The sequence below is a fragment of the Nyctereutes procyonoides genome, unplaced genomic scaffold, assembly GCF_905146905.1.
Source record: "Nyctereutes procyonoides isolate TBG_1078 unplaced genomic scaffold, NYPRO_anot_genome, whole genome shotgun sequence".
In the NCBI taxonomy this organism is placed as follows: Eukaryota; Metazoa; Chordata; class Mammalia; order Carnivora; family Canidae; genus Nyctereutes; species Nyctereutes procyonoides.
Window position 1 is genome coordinate 2,631,696 of NW_026575045.1, and position 15,704 is coordinate 2,647,399.

General features: G+C 39.3%; 1 long non-coding RNA gene across 1 annotated transcript; it reads right to left on the minus strand.

Annotated features, from left to right (window-relative positions):
* Positions 1 to 4,617: 4,617 nt before the first annotated feature.
* Positions 4,618 to 12,096, minus strand: LOC129509286 (uncharacterized). Its single transcript, XR_008664326.1, has 3 exons — positions 11,922 to 12,096; positions 8,282 to 8,448; positions 4,618 to 4,938 (listed from the first exon to the last, which is right to left on the minus strand). It is a non-coding gene; the product is annotated as an uncharacterized LOC129509286 (long non-coding RNA).
* Positions 12,097 to 15,704: the final 3,608 nt, after the last annotated feature.

A 15,704-nucleotide genomic window follows, 5' to 3' on the forward strand; every position in this document is an offset into this window, starting at 1 on the left:
TAACAGTCTACATATATCTTTCTGAACATCTCATATTATCTCCTTAGGAAGATTTTGCGGTGGAATTACTGGGTCAAAAGGAATGCAAACTCGAGCAAAGTAGATGATATTTTGAGTGGAAAAGCAACTTTGAAAGCTGCAAAGTACTAGACTAATAGGAAATGTGTTAACAGCTGCCATTTTTTGAGGAACTTTCACATGCCAGGACAGTGGGTCTCAAGATATCGTGCATCAGAATTACTTTGAAGGCTTGTTAAAAACAGATTGTTGCCACTTCCTTCCTGTCCTCTTCTGATTCATTAGGTCTGGGGTGCAGTGGAGTATTTGCATTTCTGACAAGTTCCCAGACGCTGCTGCTTCTGCTGCTTTGGAGAGCCACTGCACGAGACATGATCCTGGGTGTTGATGCATGCTACTTGAATTCATAGAGGTCTATTACAATGAGGACGGGGACTCACTGAGGACCTGAGGCAGTGAAGCTAATGATGGCAGAGGAGCTGGGATTTGATTCCAAATTTGATGCTTCTCCCATAGGAAGCTTGATTTCTTCCTTGATTTCACTGCCCACAAATAAAATGTTTTGGATGTCTTTATAACAAACACCATAAGTTTCAGTTTAAGCCACCTCCCCTTCCAATCTCTTAGGAGTACTTCAGGGAAGAGAAAGGTTAAGAAGTGTTTGGTTGAGAATGTTTTCATAGGAAACTGGTATGATGAATTACTCTCTATGATTCATGTCACTCCGAAGGATTGCTTCCCTGCCCTCCAGTGTCTTCAACAACATGTAGACATCAAAAGAATCATTTCTCAGCAGTGATTACAACCATATAATAGTCCTTCCTTAGTAGAGTGATCTGTCTTCTCCAAAACCACCTCCAGGTTTCTCCACGCAGAGGCCTAAACAACATGTTTGTTCAGGCAAGTCAGAAAATATATCTCATCAGTGCAAAAAAAGAAAGAATTCCTGTCCAACTGGTTGGCTAATAATACCCAGCAGAACAAACACCCAGTGGGTTGGCAAAGCATGAAGCCTGGTTGGCTTCTACCAGACTCAGTTTAAGAGAGGTGAATATTTCCTAACCTACACCCAGAATCACCTAGTGAATCACACACATTTCACAACTAAAAAAATTTAAGACCTAATTATGCAAATTTTTACTTGTTTATTATCTTGGGCTGTTGTCACCCTGCTACCTTCTAATGTGTTGATAATTGTGTGGGTAGATTATTTTTGTGCATGTCATTCAGCCTTCATTTATTCACCCTGGGAGCTGAGGACTGTGTTAGGCACTCTCTAAGGAGAAACCAATGTTGTCTGTTTAAAACACGTTTTGTGTGGCGTCTAGCATAGCTCTGTTGAATGTGGATACCTGAGAACAATCTGCTCTTACTGTTCAATTACATAATGCAAACTGTAACTTCCTTCTGCATTAAAAATAAATAGAGTCTGGAATGCTTTATATTGTAAGGCAAGCCAATACATTCCAATAGATATTTTGTCCAGAGGTTATAAGGAGCTTTGGCCAGCCTCTGGCTTTATCATTTTTAGTGACTCTCTGAGTAAGGGCAGGTTGTAGTTAAAGAAGGCTTGAGAAGTCTGTGGAAGAGTGAGTATTCATCATCAGAGTTCCTCCAAGTGCCAGAAGCTAGTATCAGTAGTTGACTGTTTTGGTAGCAGAAGGATTACAGTAATTAGAATTATCTGACAAAAGAAGGAATGTCCAATGACACAGAGGTCTCTATAAACTAAAAGAATTAACATTCACACTAGATTGTTATCTGTCAGGAATGCTGCCAAGGGCCTGTCTACACTAGTGAAGAACTTTGATTAGCTGACTCCTAGAGATCCTGTAAGACACATACTCTCTCTCTCTCAGCCTCTCTCTCTCTCTCTCTCTCTCTCTCTCTATCTATCTTTATTCCTCTCTCTGTAGTGAGGGGACTTAAAGTGAGAAAATATAGTATTGGTGAGAGGTAAGGGAGGCTAGGATCACACCTGCCTGTCTTCTCCAAGGAAGTATCTGGATGAGAAGTGGGAGATGGGTTTAAGGTGTGGCAGGAATGTATATTGTAAAAGCTGTAACCTCCTCTTTTTTACAAACCATGTTTCAGTGTTGTGCGGATTTAGTGTTTTTCACTGTAGCACTGTCTCCAAACCCAGCAATTCAAAATTATTCATTGGTGGAACCACTTGAAACATTAATGTGTAGCCAAACTTTATGAATTAGAATCCAATTAACCAGAATGACTTTGAAAATTCTGTTTCTAGAAAACATGGGAGAAAACTATCTAAAATAAGCCCATATTGATGATTTAGTATAAAGAAGGAAGTTTTCAAGGTAGAGGACAGATTCAATATAAATTCAGCTTAATGTATGTTTAGACAACGATCACTGATATTCATAATGATTGGATAACAAAATTCTTTTATCAAAAGAAGATCCTATCACTATTCTACTAAGAAAAGCAACTGGACAAGAATATTTTCAACACTAAAGATGAAGACAAGCTTTCTCTTCATCACTGATATAGCCGGAAAATTTAACTAGCGAGTATAGTCTAGTTACTTATTGTAGATGGAAAACTCCCCCTACCAGTTACTAACCATACCATGAATGCTGAGTACTATTGTCAACATTACAGTTTGTATATCAAAAAATATAGCCTGAAAATTCCCAGATCCTTATATTAAATAATTTTTGTGTTGGTAAGCTTCACATTTCATGACATATGTTTAAGGAAGAATGAGTCAATTTTCTCTGGGAATGTCACAGTTATCTTCCCAGGAGTCAAGCTCATTTGTATTGAGAGGCAGTGAAGAGTAATGTGTTAGCACGTGGGCTTCCATGGCCATGCTCACTCTCTGGGCTAACTCTGCATTCACCTCTTTCCAGCTGCATGCTCTTGGGTGAATCATTTCTTTCAGCATTCTCTGTAAAATGGGCAGGAAAACCACCAAGCTTATAGAAATATGAAGATTCAGGGAAATAAAGGTCCTGCATGCTTCTCACAGAGCCTGGCACTGGGCAGGCAACAGAGTTTTTAGCTATGATTATGAAAGTTCCGTTGAATACTTTATGTCATGAAGTTCTATGTTCTTTTTTTAATTGTGGTAAAATATACATAACATAAAAGTTACCATTTTAACCATTTTTAGGTGTATAATTCTGTGTTCTTTTTATTTAGAGGGAAAATATGACCATTTACAACGAATGTCTATACATTAACACTATACAGTTTGCTTTATCTATGAATATTGAAGAAAACAATCAAGACTAATAAGAACATTTGGTGTAAAGATCAAAACAATAAAATGATCTCTATGCCCTCATAATTTTAAAATGAAGTGTATGAAGTCATAAAGTAACTTCTCCAAAGGCTCAACAATATTTCAAACCCCGATTTTACTGAAAAAGTTCATTATTGTTAAGTATAAAATTTATCTGTATACAAAGTAGGATTGAAACCATACAGAAAGATATAAACTGAAAGGTAAAGTCTCCCTTACCCTTTACAAATCCCTTTTCCCCTCCTCCCAGTAGTTTATGTATCCTTCTAGAAATATTCTATGTACTATGTATGCATCTATACACATATAAATCTGTGTTTATAGGATTACAAACAGAATAACACGATAGCCACTATTTTCCATGTAGGTATTTTTTAACTCAAAAGTATATCTTAAAGATCTTCCCATGCTTTCAGAGAACTCGTGGTATTCAATTATAGAGAATATGTCACAATTTATTGGTCAGCTCCTAACTAATAATTAGATTTCCAGGGTTTCTTTCTTTGTTTTTCCTTGCAAAAAAAAAAAAAAAACTGAGTAGTAACTGCTGTACCATTAGGATGTCCTGATCCTTTGTACACAGACACATATCTTTTAAAAATAAAGATGAATGAATTCTTAGCAGATTATTTTAATGACACGTGAAAAACAAGTTAAGATACATAATTAATGAAAGTATTTAGAGTGGGTTGTTATGCTGTGGATCTCTTGGTTCCTTACTTGACATCATGTTTCCTTAGAGATGAAATTAAGGAATGTAGCCTTGTAGCTAAGAGTTTAGGACAAGGAATCCTATCACTTACTAGTTATACAAGATACTGAACCTCTCCGAGCCTAGTTCTGCTCAATGGGTTTGGTATGACAGTCAAATGAAATGCTGAAAGTCAGCATTTTACACAGTAGCATTTAGCATTGATAACTTCTCAATAATTGAAAACATAAGTAGTTAGTAACTATCTGGTGATAATGAGTATTCTTATGCAACAGTTGACTAGAGCTTCCTAAATTTCCAATTTTATTTATCCTTTTATTGATTAGCTGGTGTGTGTTCTCTCCTATGCTTCAAGACAATTATTAATTCTTCTCTTGAAATTTTTTTATTTCTAGGTCTGGGGTAAGACTGGGCACATATTCCACAAGAAACCTGATCTAAATCTGAAGGTAGAAAAAAAAATATGTGTTTTTTAAGAAAATGTTCACTGAGCACTTAGTAACAGGCAAAGCAATGATGGCAAGAATATCTCAGGATGTTTGCCAGGCTTGCTGCTGATCAAACCTTTGTGAATAGCCTTTTGGGGGCTTATGCTCTTAAATCCTCAAGCTGAAAATCCGAACCCCATGAGCCAGGCTCTTCTGCAACCTGTGACCAGGTTCTGCCCATCAGGTGCCCCAGATCTGAAAGGCGGAGTGAGAAGCAGGAGCATGTGTCCCACTTTATTTATTTATATTTTTTTCTGGTAGGGATCACAGTGACAGCTGGAGCTCCTGGCAGCAAAGGCGGAGCTTCTGGTGTCTGGTGTCAGCCTGGCCTAGGGTTGTCTTCCCTGGAGCAGCCTGTGGTGTTGTTTGGGCTGTGCTCCTGGCTGCAACCTCTGAGCTTGGTACTCTGGCACTCCTGCAGCGGCTTTGAATGCTCCTCAGTTACTCTGCTGTGTAAATAAGCCAAATGGATTCTGTTATTTACAACTGAGTGCCTACATTCCCCATTTCCCCAAGCCCCAAACTCCACCCATTTCCTCATTTCACTGTGTGGCAATTTGGTCCTGGTTGCTCAGGCCCCAAATCTTGGTGTCATCCTTGACCTCACTCTTTCTCTCAATAATGACCTAATTGGTTTTTCTACATATATTCAAACCCCCCATGGCTTATTGCTAACCCAGCTACCAGAGTGATTTTCCAAAAAATATGTCACATTATGTCACTCCTCTCCTTAGAATTTTCTGGTGGCCTCCACCTCCCTGAGTAAAGTCGAATCTTATGTCCTTTTAAGGGTGTCCTTCTAAGGCCCACTCCCGTATTACCCTTCTTATCAAGTAGCTGTTTCCTTCTTCACTCACTGCCCTCCACACACTCTGGCCCCAGGTACATAAGATCCCAAATGACCCAGCTGCCTGCTTCAGCAATTCCCACCATGCTGCCTTTTTGCTAGTCTCAGAACATGCCCAGACCATCACTACCTCAGGGACTTGTCACTGGCTCTTCTTTTGCCTGGAGCCCCCCTCCCTCTAAAACACATCTTGCTCCCCACCCCATTTCCATATTGTTCAACCTCTTATTTCTTCAGATGTCTTTCCCTAACCTCCCAAGATTTAGCTGCCCTTTACACCCAATCCGTCAGCTCCTGATCTCTCTCCTCTTCTATTTCTTTGCACAACATTGCTTATTCTCCAAATATACTTGCTTATTTGCCAATTGTCTGTCTCTCTCCCCACATGAATATAAGCTCCATGAAGGCAGGGACTTTGGCCCCTGCTATATTCTCAGCATCTAGAATGTTGCTTAGCTCAGGAAGTACTCTAAAAATATTTGTCAAATAATTATATAAATGAAGGAATGAATGCATGAATATGAAGGCATATGGCATTCTCTCTTCTCTGAGAGTTTATAAGGGGGTTAATACACGTCACTCAAGGAACTGTTGCAAAGGCAGCAACTTTAATGGAAATCAGTCAGAAGCCTTGAAGGAAATAACTGGTTTTACCTAAATTCTTCATTTCAATGAAAACAAAAAGCATTGTGCAAGATTTAGTAAGAGCTCTTTGAAGTCTTTCCTAAGCGTGGTCAGAGACATCTATGGTGTGATTTAAGGGGTATATAATGGAATCACCTGCCCAAACCAATATTCCCTGATCTATCATAGTGTCTAAAATTTTTTCGAAGGTCTTATTTATTTATTTGAGAGAAAGAGAGAGAGGACAAGCAGTGGGGAGAGGAGAAGCAGGGAGTGGTCTTCCCGCTGAGCAGGGAGACCAGTTTGGGGCTCCATCCCAGAACCTGGAGCATGACCCAAGTTGAAGGCAGATGCTTAACTGACTGAGCCACCCAAATGCCCTCAGAGTGCCTAAAATTCTTAATAATCATTCTTTTATTTATTCTAGAAATATCACAGGTTCTGTTTTTCCCAGCTGGGACATAGCAGTCTTCGAATCACATTTTATTTGAGGACACCAGGCATCATGTGGTACTAAGTGCCAAGAGAAAAATGATAATGGTCAGGGAGAGGGTGGTGCGGTTGAGTTTGTGGCTTTTCAGATAGGACAATTGAGGAAGTTAATGTTAGGGAGGTGACATTTCAGTAGAGGCCTAAATGAGGTAGGGAAAGAAGCCTTGCAGATGGTGTTCAAGTCACTCCTGAAGATATCTCATTGAGCAGAGAGTGATAGTGACCTCTTGGCTGTCTAGGAGATCTAGCCGGTGATTTGAAAGTGTTGTAGCACTTAAAACACCATATATTACCTATCTCATTTCACTTCTGCCACAATGCTATGAACTGCAAGGAACAAAAATTGTCATTCCCATTTTCTAGTCAAAGAAACTGAAGTGATTTGCACATGGTCAAATAACTAGTAGGTAGACAATCTGGAGCAGACAGAAATTCAGTATCTTTGTATGATGGATCCCACTCACGTAGACACGCAGACACAAAAAACAGTGCACAGTTTGGGAATAAGACAGACCTGAATCTAAGTTTTTCAGTCTAGTTCTTCTTGCCATAGACAAATTACCTACCTTTTCTTGTTTATTGCAAGGTGGGTAGACAATATGTCCAGGAACTGAAATTCTAAATGAGAATTTCAAATGAGGTTCCTGAAGCTCCTGGTCTATGATCTGATATACAGTAGATTCTTAGTAAATAAAACTTCTATTGTGGGCAGATGCTTATCATCCCAAAGATTATTCCAAGGTAGGAATAAAGAAATGGAAAGCAGGGACTAGAAAGTTTACTTCACCTTGAAATTCTATGTGTCTGTAAAGAATTTGAAATATTTTTATTTCTTTCACATTCAAAAGACCAGATTAGTGGGTCTGGGAATGACTGAGTTTTTCTTTAGTCCTCTGAATGTCTTAAAAGTATTTCTTTGTATCTCTATTTGGAAGGCAATGTCACAGAAAAATGACCTTTGCTTTCAAGCTCTTCAGAAGGCTCAAGAGGTAGGAAAGCGTCCATTCCAGACCCATTTTTAAATTTCCCTTAAAGGAATAGGAGTGGGAACTCATAGAGTGTGTTGAATTCTATTTCTCAAATACTGTTTCAATGCACTTTTCAAGTATGTGATGTTGGGTGGTTACCGTATAATGGGATTCAAAAGAGATTTATAAACTTCTAGAGGGGTCTATGCTTCATGAATTTCTTGAGTGGGCATTTGAGTCAGGATCAATGAAGCATTGATAGGTGATGCCCTCAACAAATCAAGTGAACACACCAGATATTATCTCATCCAGATTCTGGATTACGTTACATACAATTCAGACTACAAACCTGTAGAGGGTCAGAGTCATATGTGAGTCTCAATTTGCTGTAAAATGCATGATATTTGTGAATCTGTCAGCAAGGATAAAGTTTCTTTTGTTTGTTTTCTCTTCTTCAGACTCAACTAGAGGGGAAAAATGTCATTCAAGCCCCTCAGACCTCCATGCAAAGTTGTTCTGATATACACATAGATATGCACTTGTGATAAATTGATGTTGACTTTATTCCTGTTCAATGGGTCAGACCAAGGAACCACACCATTTATTGATGCCAGCATTAGGTAACATTCATTCGATGGAAAGGACTCTGGTAATTCTATTTAATGTCAAACAACACCTTATGCCCTGACACGGCAGAAGGGCCTGGAGTGGCAGTTGTACTCCTCATGCTCTGGTATGACATTCCCAAGGTAGGATTTGATTACAAACAGCAATAGGGAATTATGGGGAAAGAGATGAAGCACAGAGACCAGGAGACATAAAGAGATGACAATAACAAGGCTGTGAGGCAATCTGTGTTACTTTATCAGGCTGTCATCAGGCAAAGGATCTTGCTGGAATGCCTCCTTGCCTTCAGGATAGACACTCAGACCTGGTCAAGTCAGGACACTTCACAGGAGCCAAACTGTGCAGTTCCTCTGAAATGCTCAACATCTCATGCAGACTCAAATGCAATTACGAGAAATTTCCTGAGAAAACAAAATGAGACCTTCTAAGCTTCTGTGTATTTATTTATGTGCCATTTGGGGATGTTTGGGATACAAGACACATGTCTCCTCCTACAACTCAACTTCAATCACATTTGAGCAATTATTCAAAGCTCAGCATACTCTAATTAGTTCCTTCTTCTATTTATTTATGTATGTATGTATTTTAAAGATTTGTTTATTTTTTATTTGAGAAAGAGAGAGAGAACAGAGCAGGCAGGGCACAGAGAGAGGGAGAGAAAATCTCAAGCAGACTCTGCACTGAGTGCGGAGTCCGACTGGGGCTGAAGGCAGGGTTCAGTCTCACAACCTGGAGATAACAACCTGAGCCAAAACCAAGAGTCAGAGGCTTGACTGACTGTGCCACCGAGGCACCCTCGTTCCTTACTGTATTTAAAAGTATTATTTATTTATGCATGTTCTCCTTCCTCCATTTTTTCTCTTATGATTTATACTAAATTTGTTTACTGGTATCTATCTTCTTTTTTTTCTCAGATAACTCTAAGTTTCAAGAGTTTCTCTTTTGAAGTCTTAATGCCTAGGATCATATAAGCAATAGTAATCACCATCACCATCCATGCATATATATATGCATATAATAACATACACTTGCACATGTGTCATATTGTGTGACTTACAAAGCACTTTCACACACATTATCACATTTAATCATAATTACAATAATAACATCCAGCCCTCTTCCTCTTTCTCCTGGTTACCCTGAGGTGGACACTTTACTAAGAGCTCTCCATGCAATGTTTCCAGAAAAGGAAGACTCAAGGAATTCGAAAGGCAATGAGGAAATCCTTGAAGGGTAGTTGAACAAGCACTTAACTAGGCAGGAGTGGTCCCAGGAGGAATGGTCACACTCTGCTGTTGGTTTCTACTTATTTGGCACCAGTCAAGTGAGAACCTCAGTGTGCTCATATGCAAAATTAGATTAACACACACCTGCCCTGACTCCTTACAGAGTTACAATGAGAATCAAATTAGATAATATGTAAGAAAATATTTTGTGGCTTGCCAAATGAAGGATACATATTTTTATTGATTTTCTTTCCTGCACTTGACTTTTGCCAGCATTTGTAGCATTGTCTTAAACAAAAGCTTCTATTGAATAATAGAATAATAGGAAATTGAACATTAAGTTATAGAATTGGTTCTACTGAATAATAGAAAAGATGAAAATTTGTAGAATTGTATAAGCATGTTTTAATAGTCTTTTGGCCATTTTGCTTTACTTATGATCAATACATATAGGTATCTGTTTGGCAGCCAGATACCTGAATTCAATCTATGGGAGCTGAGCTCAAAAGGAAAATGAAATCTTGTTTCTTTTTTAAAATTTTTAAATTTTTTTCCAAGTGAAATCTGCAGATAACTTGCATACAAATCACATGGCATGATTATAAGCATTTCTGATTTCTCCACCCTACTTTTGTCTACTGAATTAGAAGCCGCAGGTATCTGCTTTGTTTAGAAAACACAGCATCTGAGACTTAATTAGGCCCACTAGTCCAGGAGCCCAGAACATACTGGCTGAGGTTTGCAAGTTGTTAGAGGGCATTCGTTGTTTCTTTTCAGCAGTAACAAGATTTTCCTATCAACATTATATTAAAAGCAGATACACATTCTTATGTGAAATAAAAGCAGCGCTCCATTTGTGTACAAAACTTGACTTCACTTGCTTGAAAGCACTTTGAAGTCGTGTTTTCTCAGCTTTCTTTAATTGGATGGTGCATTTATAAGAGAACTTTGGAAAGAGTATTCTATTTCAGTGTTATTTCTGGCCTCCATTCAAGAAACCAATAATCTCATAAGCAGTTAAATTGATAACCAAGCAGTAACTCTCCAAATTAGAAAGGGGTCTCAACTCATTTCAAGCTATGATATTAAAATCCATAAGATGTTAGCAGTCTGTACTATATGTTGAAATAAAAAAGTAGAGATTTTGCTTTTGGTCATTAGTGAATATGGGATGATAGAGTATTATTTCAGAAGTTACCAATCACCAACCAGCTTCATGGAACAGAGAAATAAAAGAGAAGAATCAATACTTATTCAACACATATTTATTAACAACTGTGTACCTGGCACTGGTCCAGGTCTAGAGCTAGAGGACTAAATGAAGCAAATCAAGGTTCCTTACTTCTTAGCTCTAGAAAGGGAGGCAGAAAATAAAGAAAAAGCCAATATTTAATATTTCTAAGATCAAATGCACATTATAAGATGATAAGTGCAAAGGCCAATGGTTTACTCTGAATCTATTATGCTGAAATTTAAAATTCTGGAAACTGCAGAGTTTGAAAATGATATGCTTAATCACTCACATTTATGGTCATATTTACAGTATAGTCAAAATGCATATTTCATATATGATTGATCTTTTTTCCCTGAGGCCAGATCCTGTCTCCCTTGTCATTCCTGCCCTTCTATGATGATGCCCCAGAAAAGCAGCCAATCAGGAGACTAGTTTGTTTGCTTGTTTGTTTTCTCAGCACTTTTAACTCAGGAACCAAACCAGTATGAACTGGATAGAGCATCAGAGTCATGTCTGAACTGTACCCAGGGTCTATGCATAGTTAGCTAGTTTCAAAACCGCAAGCTAATACCCATACTACCAGCATGCCGTTCTTTTTTTTCCCCTCTGCTGTGTTATTCATATTTAGAGTCGTAATATGACCCCATCCAAAAACCCTGTTGCAGAAATTTCTTGGAAAAGAACATACAGTTTATCTGTGCCTATGAAGAACCTGTTAATTGGGGAAGGGAATGGGATGAGGGGTTGTAAAAACAAAATGAACCAAAAACCCGATGAAGAGCTATACATTTTCTTTGTATAACCTGACATCATTTTAGTCCAAAGTGGGAAGTCACCTTTTTTTTTTTTAGAGATATATCAGCAGCAAGGAAAGGATATTGCTATTCTGATCAGAATTCGGTCAGTAGGTATGTTTTGGGTTTGATTTAATTTTTCCTATTTGTCTTTCCGCCTATATAAAAATTTCCTCTAGGGGAAAATATGCCAAGGTTAAACTTTACATGGATTAACCAATTACCTACGCGTCGTAGCCTTCAGCAATTTTTAATAATAAGACACCATCCACTTCATGCTAAACTGCAAAAAGTGATCCCTTTTTCATAATATTAATGTTATTCCATGGAACAGCACTATTAGAAAAAATCCCAGAAGCAAACATGGTACAAATTATGGAGCAGCTGCAGAGAGGTGGCTTCTAATCATATTGAACAAGAATAAGAACAAATAAATCAAGAAAGAAACTCCTCCACTTCTGCTGACCCACGGATGTCCATTTTAACCCTGGGTAAATATCTAGCAGCTCGCAAGAGGAGGGACACGCAGCCTGCCGGGAGGGTGACAGTAAAGCTCACCTGGGCTCGGAACACTCAGAGGGGCCAGGAGCACAGGAACTTTATTTTGAAATCCAGCTTACCTGGTTGAAACTGTTGGTTCCCGACTTTAACTCCTTGGCAGAGGTGCTAGCTGAGTGTGCACATTGCACAGACACATGGCAGCAAACAACCTCTGGGCTGTGGGCGAGGGACTCACCTCACCGCCGCTGGGCCCTGGGCTGCTTCCAAGGGCTGGTCGGGCAGGCAGTGGCACCAAAGCAGGCAGACAGGCATGACTTTGGGACAGAGAAAGGGCTGGAGGCTCAGGGTTTTGTCATCTATGTTTGTTAATATAAAAATAGATTGTTGAAAGGTGATTGGAATTGGATTTTCAGCTCAGGCCACGTTATTAGGAAATGGCTTTGTGGCAGTAAATGTCATCTTTAGCTAGAGACCTTCAAAAAGCTGAATCGAGGTCAAAATCAAAGCTTGGCAGAGGTCCCCGTGTGCTGCCCTTCTCTTGTGCCTTTTTTTTTTTTTTGGTCCTGAAAGTGCTTTGCCAAACACTTCTCTCTCAAGAGCCACTTCTAGGGGAGAAGAGGGCCTCAAATCAGCAACTTTTAGGCATAGAACAGCAGATGCTCTGTCTCAAACCTAAACATCGTCTTCTTGTTGCTCTATTACCTGAGCCCCCCAAATACTGCTTTCAATCAGCCATTTAGTTCCAACGAGTTACTGCAATGATAAGACGGTGTCCTTGAGTCTGGGGTTATTTCAAATACGTGACTGTGTTCCACCCACATGCAGAAGGCCTAAAAATTGCAGAATCAGAGCATTTGCTGTGCTTCTCTGTGATACTATCTTCCAGGCACAAATATACTAATCTGTTAAACAAAGACTCTTATCCAGTTCTGAAATGCTAAGTGTGTCTCACACTGGAAGAAATAATTTACAGTCATCTTTCCCTAAGTTTCATTTCAAAGAAAATGTCTTCCATTATTTCAAGAGGGAAAACTAGGAAATTATTAGATTATTTCACAAGGAGCCGTGGTCCTTTTACAAATTTACTCTTGCATCTCCATTTCAGGGAGAGATGCAAGTCCCTTTGCCTCCCTGAGGTCATTGCCCTGGTTTGTGCCTTAGATGTGTTTATCCCATCATCCAGACAGTTCAAATCAGGAGTGAGGTGCATTTGAGCTGGGTTTCTCCTCCTGCCAAGAGGATAATCCTCTACTGACCGGTCAGCATTTCCATCTAGCAAGTTTGACCTTTCGGAAGGAGATGCTGCTTTAAGTTTGCACAAAATAACCTTAGTGGCGAATGAAGCCCAAGTTTGGGGTGACAATGTTGTCCCCCTCACCGCCTATTTCCAGCTTTCCTTGCCTGACGTGGACATTGCAAATACAGCGTCTTTTCAAAGCAGTATTTCGTTCCGAAAACATATAGAGTTAGAACAAATTTTGCATAATTCTATTAAAAGGCTTATACCTCAGCTTTGCAAAATATTTGAGAAAATGTGATTCAGGGGAAAGAAAGTCTTATCTTCTGGCCCAGGAGGTGCTTCCTGGAACTAAGCTTGTTAAAGTCAGGAGTGCATGGTAAGCACCAAAAATTAATAAAAAAATTCGAGAGACTTGAAGGGCTTCTTTGATGTTCCTTCAAGTCCCCAGTGGTCTGAAGCTTAAGACAGAGATGCATTTTCTGTTTCTTTCACCACATTGCAAATTTAGACACTGGCGTCATATTACAGTATGGAAAGCATAGGTGTGTCTCTGTAGAATCTAGAATAAAATTTATTGGCTCTTTCTTTCTTTTTTTTTTTTATTGGCTCTTTCCAGTTGAGGACAGTTCTTTCTTTTTGGTGTCATTGCAGACTTGAAACCATCTTCCATAGATCAAATGACTCTGTCCTCATGCTTATTTTGATCATATGATGCTGCCGGGTGTTCACAGGTTGACGGCCAGTTTGGCATCCATTTTTCATATTCAGCTTCTGAGATCATACTTACAGAACCAAGCACCTCCAACAGTGTAAACATTACAATGAAAATGCTTCTAAGTATAGAGCAGGTCTCCATTAAACAGGCTGCTGTTCCAGGAGCCAACGGCTGTACGTTCAGATGACGTCATACAGTCAGGAACCCTGCAAGAGAACTGCGCTTGTACTGTGAATGGAGAGTGCCCACAGCCCTCAGAAGCCACCATTCTAGAACTCTCTGGAGCCTTAAGCCTACCTTCTTCTTCTTTTATTCTTTTTTTTTTTTTAAGATTTTATTTATTTATTCATGAGATACACAGGGAGAGGCAGAGACACAGACAGAGGGAGAAGCAGGCTCCCTGTGGGAAACCCAATGCGGGACTCGATCCCAAGACTCTGGGATCAAGCCCTGAGCCAAAGGCAGATGCTCAACCACTGAGCCACTCAGATGCCCCTGAAGTCTATCTTCTATTGGGACCTTCTATTGCATTCTTGGGGGATCCCTGGGTGGCTCAGCCAGAACATGTATAGTCTAGAAATAGAAATCTCCCCTGATATGTGTCTCTTTTTTTTTAAATTTTTATTTATTTATGATAGTCACACACACACAGAGAGAGAGAGAGGCAGAGACACAGGCAGAGGGAGAAGCAGGCTCCATGCAGGGAGCCCGATGTGGGATTCGATCCCGGGTCTCCAGGATCACCCCTGGGCCAAAGGCAGGCGCTAAACCACTGCGCCACCCAGGGTTCCCTCCCTGATATGTGTCTTAATTTTCATTTCCTATTCACCTTAACTGTTGCCAGGACCAGACCCTAGCTTTTTAAGCACATAAACAAAAATTCTATTTTATTTTTTGAAATTACAAAATTTATAAGTATGTTGACAGCAGAACAACTTTTTTTTTTTTTTTTTATCCATAGGTAATTTTGTGATTATAAAGTTCTGGGTAGATTTATCAAAATGGAAATTTCTAAACATTTCTTTATCTGTGCTTCTAGGATAACCCAGCAGCCACTGCTGTGATAGCATCTAGTTAGCGGCCACTTTTGTCTCCACAGTCTCTTCTGCCTACCAGCATAGCACGGTGAATCATACTTGATTGTCAATTTTGAAGATTTTATTGGGTCTTAATTGTATTTCATATCTAATTTAAAGCCTTTCCAGATGGTTTTGTGATTCCCTTTATATAACTGACCTTAGGCTACATTCCTCTTTCCTGCCAAGTGATCTTCCTTGCCATGTTTTTCACCTATCTTGCTATCCACCTATCTTGCTATCTACCTCCAAATTATATTAAATCAACCTTTAAATTATTTAGATAAAAAACACTTAGGAGAGCTTTTATGTCATTTTAAAAAGCAACTTATATTTAATTCCTAATTGCTCTGGGAAGTTGTATACATTTGGTCATCCATTCATAAATGTGTATGTAGTGCTTTGGTGCTTATAAGTAAAATTCACATGCTGAAGATTATGCAGGCAGAAGAGTGCTATTACCTAGAGTTGCCTTTTTAGGATTAACATTGAGAATTGTGTTCTGATTACGTAATTCATAGGCAAAGTTATGTTACTCTACCTGACATGGCACAAATATTTATAATATCCAGCCAAAGTTGCCACCTGGGGACACAAAGAACAAAGAAACAAAAGTCCCAATCAAATTAGAGTTTAATGAATCCATCTCAGGCCAGCTGTGAACTTCTGATGCCAAGGCATTCTAATGAATAAACAGAGGAAAAACTTGGAGAACAAAAGTCTTCATAATTATTTGCATTCTTGGGGATCCCTGGATGGCTCAGTGGTTTAGCGCTGCCTTTTACCCAGGGTGTGATCCTGGAGTCCCAGGATCGAGTCCCACATCGGGCTCCCTGCATGGAGACTGCTTCTCCCTCTGCCTGTGTCTCTG